The 6,000-nt window shown below is 39.5% G+C and overlaps 1 protein-coding gene across 1 annotated transcript in view; it reads left to right on the top strand.

The window, feature by feature from the left end:
- Positions 1-3,139: 3,139 nt before the first annotated feature.
- The window catches only part of LRMDA (leucine rich melanocyte differentiation associated), a 1,782,822-nt gene continuing 1,779,961 nt past the window's right edge, over positions 3,140-6,000 (top strand). Inside the window, exon 1 of the transcript XR_009497877.1 lies at positions 3,140-3,273. The gene's annotated coding sequence lies outside the window, so the exon portion shown is untranslated. The remainder of the gene's footprint in view (positions 3,274-6,000) is intronic.

Here is a 6,000-nt window from a genome sequence, read left to right as displayed (position 1 = left end):
CTCACCCCTGCAGCCTGAGGAAGTGGAAAGACAAAGGAGGCTTGAGCAGCTCAAGGCAGGAAGAAGGCAGCCCAGCGTGGGAGCTGCTCCCCAGGGCAGGGGGCTGTGGAGAAGGGAGCTGCCCAAAGGCCTTGCTTGCCTCCATGGGGAGGCTGGTTCCAGGCTCTTCAGACCTGGGTGCCAGGCTGGGAAGCAGTACCCAGGGGACCAGCCCCTGACTGGTTATGGCTGCTTTTCCCCAAATCCTAGCATGTGCACCCTCAAGAGCACTCATGCCCATTCACTGCAAAGCTGCACACATTTCCATACTCAGAACGCATATCGACATGCACTGGTGCACACACACACACACACACACACACACACACACACACACACAGGTCTATTTTTGAATAATACTTGCTAGCACTTACTAGGCACTTACTGTGTACTGGCACCATTTGATCAAGTGCTTTTCATTCATGAATTGGTTTCAGTCATTACTACAACCTTGTAAGATAGGTAATATTATTTTTCCAATTTAACAGATGTAGAAACTGAGGCACAAAGAGACTAAGTCACTTGCCTGAGTTGGATTTGAACCCAGCCCATCTGGGCCTAGAGTCCACACTGCTTCACCCAGGCCCCCATCTACTCTGGTGTGACACATATGCATGTACACACACACACACATTGTGCCACTCACAATGCTACCAGTTTGTGTGCAAATGCACTCTGACACACACACTTACTGCTGACCCTACACGTGCACTCCTGCTGCCCCTCCTGCCTTCCTTCCCCTCCTAGGGACCAGTTTTCTTCTGAAGCCAATGACGGAGGCCCGGCCAGCCGGGTGTCAGGGTCAGGATGGGGGCAGGGTGGCCGCTGACAGGGTGATGGAAAGCAGGAAAGTCACAAATAAGCAAACAGCCCTGCCTGGACACAGCCTCGCAGAGCGTTTCCTGAATGTCCAGGGACATGTTTATTTTTCGACGACTATCCAGAGCCGACCCCAAGTCTTTTCCTTCCGAATGGCCGTCTTGATGGAGCCATGGTGCTGTGGGTCTGGCTTGTTCAGAGCTGATGTTTACAAAAGTCTCTCTTCTCTAACAGAAGCTGGGAGGCCCTCGTGGGGTGGGTCCCGTCTTACTTTTCAACCTCATCCCTCCAACCCCAGGTTCCTGGCTGCTGGCTCTCTGACCCCACACCCTTCAGCCCACTCCAGCGCCCCTTCCTTTGTTTGAGCTGTCCTTTGCCTGGGATGGACAATTCCTGTTTTCTAGGTAAATCCTACTCTCCTTCCTGGGTCTAACTCAAATGACACTTCCTCCAGGAAGCTTTCTAGGATTCTTTCAAGGTATAAGGAATCTCTTCCTTTTCATGGCACTTAAAAAAAAGTTAAATTTTAATTGTGAAAATACATATAACATAAAATTTACCATCTTAGTCATTTTTAAGTGTACAGTTCAATAGTGTTAAGTACATTCACACTGATGTGCAACCATCACCACCATCCATCGACAGAACTCTTTATCTTGCAAAACTGCAACTCAGTCCCCATTAAACAGTACCTCTCCATTCACCTGTCTCTCCAGCCCCTGCAACTACCATTCTACACTCTGTCTCTGTGAATCTGACAAATCTTGGTACCTCATATCAATGGAATCGTACAGTATTTTGTGTGTGTGTGTGTGTGTGACTGGTTTATTTTACTTAGCGTAATGTTCTCAGTGTTTATTCATGTTGTAGCACACATCAGAATTTCCTTCCTTTTTAAAGGCTGAATAATATTCCATTGCATGTATATACCACATTTTGTTTATCCATTCATCCATCAATGGACACTTGGGTTGCTTCTACCTTTTTGCTATTGTGAGTAATGCTGCTATGAACATGGGTATATATCTCTTTGGTACTTTGTTCTTTTAACACAGCACTTGTTTGTCCATTCATTTGTTGATAGATATTTGACTATTTTCCAGGTTTGACTATTACAAATAAAGCTGCTATAAATGTTTGTCTACAAGTCTTTATATGGACCTATGCTTTCATTTCTCTTGGGCAGATATCTGGGAGTGGGCTGGATATGCTAGGTATATATTTAACTTTCTAAAGAGACTGTCAAACTGTTTTCCAAAGTGGTCATACCAATTTACATTCCTAGTAGCAATGTATGAGAGTTCCTGTTCCTTCATATCCTCACCAACACTTGGTATGATAAATCTTTTCTATTTGAACTATTTTAATAGGTGTGTAATGGTGTCTCATTGTGGTTTTAATTTGCATTTCCCTATTGACCATTATTTCTCATTTCTCATTATTTTTCACTTCTTTGGGAAAGTGTTCAAATCTTTTGCTGATTATTTTTTTATTGGGCTGTTTGTTTTCTTATCATTGAGTTTTGAGAGCTCTTTGTATATTCTGGATATAAGACCTCTATCATATGTGATTTGTAAACATTTCTCCCAATCTATGACTTGTCTTTTTATTCTCGTAACAGTATCTTTTGAAGAGTAGAAAAATTTTACTTTGTTGAAGTCCTATTTATTATTTTTTCCTTTATGTATATGCTTTCAATGTCATATCTAAGAAATTTTTGCCTACCCAAAGTGACAAAAATTTCTAGAATTTTTTTTTTTCCTTTGGGGCTCCACCTTTTAATTGTCACATTTTAGGGAAGCAATGGAGTAGGTGATGTAATAAAACAAAACAGTAGGCATTTCATCATGATCACACCAAACTGGAAAGCAAAACGTATCACTTGATGGCCTTGGAGGAGTGTATTTATGGAAAACTCCAGGATTCTCTGGAATTCACACTGTACAGGAAGCCCTAGTTTCTCATCTCTCCTTAGCAAGGTAGAGAATAAGAGAGAAAAGAAGTCACTACTGGCAGACCGAGAAGAGGGCAGACTAGTGTCAACGATAAACCACCTTATCGGGGTTAGGATGCCAGTTTCTTTTACAGCACAGAAAGGGGTTAGAGGCGAGGAAGTAAAGTAAAAAGGCCATACGTTTTGCAAATATCCCCTGGAACTGCCAGCCTGGGTGAGGGGATGTGTTAATGTCTTTTTTTTTTTTCTTTTTGGCAGCCATCCACGGGTGGGCAGGGTCAGACTGTCTCCCTCTGGGTCCCGACTCCCGGAGGTGGGAGGCAGCGACTGCTGAACCCGAGCGTGGGTGACCGTGGCTCTCCACGTCCTTCCCTGACAGCTTCCACCCCGCAGGCCAGCGGGCAGCGAGCCCAGCGTGGACGCCCTCCCCACTAGAATTTTTATAGTTTTAGATTTTACATGTAAGTAATGATCTATTTTGATCTAATTATTTTACATACATATACATAAGTATATATATTCTTTTTTTACATTCTCTTCCATTATAGGTCATTACAAGATATTGAGTATAGTTCCCTGTGTTATACAGTAGGTCCTTGTTGGTTATCTATTTTATATATGGTAGTGTGTATATTTTAATCCCAAACTCCTAACTTATCCCTCTCCCCTCTTCCTTATTAGTAACTGCAAGTTTGTTTTCTATGTCTGTGAGTCTATTTCTGTTTTGTAAATAAGTTCACTTGTATCCTTTTTTTAAATTCCACATATAAGCGATATTGTATGATATTTGTCTTTGTCTGGCTTACTTCACTTAGTATGGTAATCTATAGGTCCATCCATGTTACCGCAAATGGCATTATTTCATTCTTTTTTATGGCTGTGTAATATTCCATTGTATATATGTACCACATCTTCTTTATCCATTCCTCTGTCAATGGACATTTAGGTTGCATCCATGTCTTGGTTATTGTAAATAGTGCTGCAGTGAACAATAGGGTGCATGTATCTTTTCAAAATATGGTTTTCTCCAGATATACGCCTAGGAGTGGGATTGCAGGATCATATGGTAGTTCTATTTTTAGTTTTTTAAAAGAACCTCCATACTGTTCTCCATAGTGGTTGTACCAATTTACATTCCCACCAACAGTGTGGGAGAGTTCCTTTTCCTCCACACCCTATCCAGCATTTGTTATTTGTAGACTTTCTGATGATGGCCATTCTGACTGGTGTGAAGTGGTACCTCACTGCAGTTTTGATTTGCATTTCTCTGATAATTAGTGATGTTGGGCATCTTTTCATGTGCCTTTTGGCCATCTGTATGTCTTCTTTGGAGAAATGTCTCTTTAGATCTTCTGCCCATTTTTTGATTGGGTTTTTTTTTTAAATTGAACTGTATAAGCTGTTTGTATATTTTGGAGATTAATCCCTTGTCAGTTGCATTGTTTGCAAATATTTTCTCCCATTCTGTGGGTTGTCTTTTCATTTTGTTTATGGTTTCCTTTTCTGTACAAAAGCTTTTAAGTTAAGCTAGGTCCCATTTGTTTATTTTTGTTTTCATTTCCATTACTCTAGGAGATGGATCCAAAAAGATAATGCTGCTATTTATGTCAAAGAGTTTCTGCCTATGTTTTCCTCTAGGAGTTTTATAGTATCCAGTCTTACATTTAGGTCTTTAATCCATTTTGAGTTTATTTTTGTTATGGTGTTAGAGAATGTTCTAATTTCATTCTTTTACATGTAGCTGTCCAGTTTTCCCAGCAGCACTTATTGAAGAGACTGCCTTTTGTCCATTTTATATTCTTTTCTCCTTTGTTGTAGATTAATTGACCATATGCGCGTGGCTTTATTTCTGGGCTTTCTATCCTGTTCCATTGATCTATATTTCTGTTTTTGTGCCAGCACCATACTGTTTTGATGACTGTAGCTTTGTAGTATAGTCTGCAGTCAGGGAGCCTGATTCCTCCAGCTCTGGTCTGCTTTCTCAAGATTGCTTTGGCTATTTGGGGTCTTTCATGTTTCCATACAAATTAAAAAATTTTTTGTTCTAGTTCTGTGAAGAATACAATTGGTAATTTGATAGGAATTGGATTAAATCCGTAGATTGCTTTGGGTAGTATAGTCATTTTGATGATATTGATTCTTCCAATCCAAGAACATGGTATCTCTTTCCACTTGTTTGTGTCACTTTTGATTTCTTTCATCAGTGTCTTATAGTTTTCGGAGTACAGGTCTTTTGCCTCCTTAGGTAGGTTTATTCCTAGGTATTTTATTCTTTTTGATTTGATGATAAGTGGGATTGTTTCCTTAATTTCTCTTTCTAACCTTCCATTGTTAGTGTATAGAAATGCAACAGATTTCTGTATATTAATTTTGTATCCTGCAACTTTCCCAGATTCACTGATGAACTCTAGTAGTTTTCTGGCAACATCTTTAGGATTTTCTGTGTATAATATCATGTCATCTGCAAACAATGACCGTTTTACTTCTTCTTTTCCAATTGTATTCCTTTTATTTGTTTTTCTTCTCTGATTGCTATGGCTAGGACATCCAAAACTATGTTGAATAATAGTGGTGAGAGTGGACATCCTTGTCTTGTTCCTGAACTTAGAGGAAATGCTTTCAGCTATTCACTGTTGAGTATGATGTTAGCTGTGGGTTTGTCATATATGGTCTTTATTATGTTGAGGTAGGTTCCCTCTATGCCCACTTTCTGGAGAGGTTTTTTTTTTTATTTTCATGGACTCCTTTAATGCCTCCAACATAAGTTTGTTTTTTTTTTTTAATTGAAATATAGTTGATTTACAATGTGGTGTTAGTTTCTAGTGTACAGCAAAGTGAATCAGCTATACATATACATATATCCCCTCTTTTTTGGATTTCCTTCCCATTTAGGTCACCACAAAGCATTGAGTAGAGTTCCCTGTGCTATACAGTAGGTTCTCATTAGTTGTCTATTTTATACATAGTATCAATAGTGTATATATGTCAATCCCAATTTCCCAATTCATTCCACCCAACATAAGCTCTTAATCTGAGGTCTGTATATGCAAAATGTGTGCATATGCATTATTCTAGGAAGAGCCTGGAGAGTTTTTTTTTTGTCATAAATGGATGTTGAATTTTATCAAAAGCTTTTTCTGCACCTATTGAGATGATCATATGGTTTTTATTCTTCCATTTGTTAATGT

Source organism: Balaenoptera ricei, chromosome 16 (assembly GCF_028023285.1).
Source record: "Balaenoptera ricei isolate mBalRic1 chromosome 16, mBalRic1.hap2, whole genome shotgun sequence".
NCBI lineage: Eukaryota > Metazoa > Chordata > Mammalia > Artiodactyla > Balaenopteridae > Balaenoptera > Balaenoptera ricei.
Note: the sequence above shows the minus strand (reverse complement) of the source record. Positions and strands in the feature narration are given on the sequence as shown.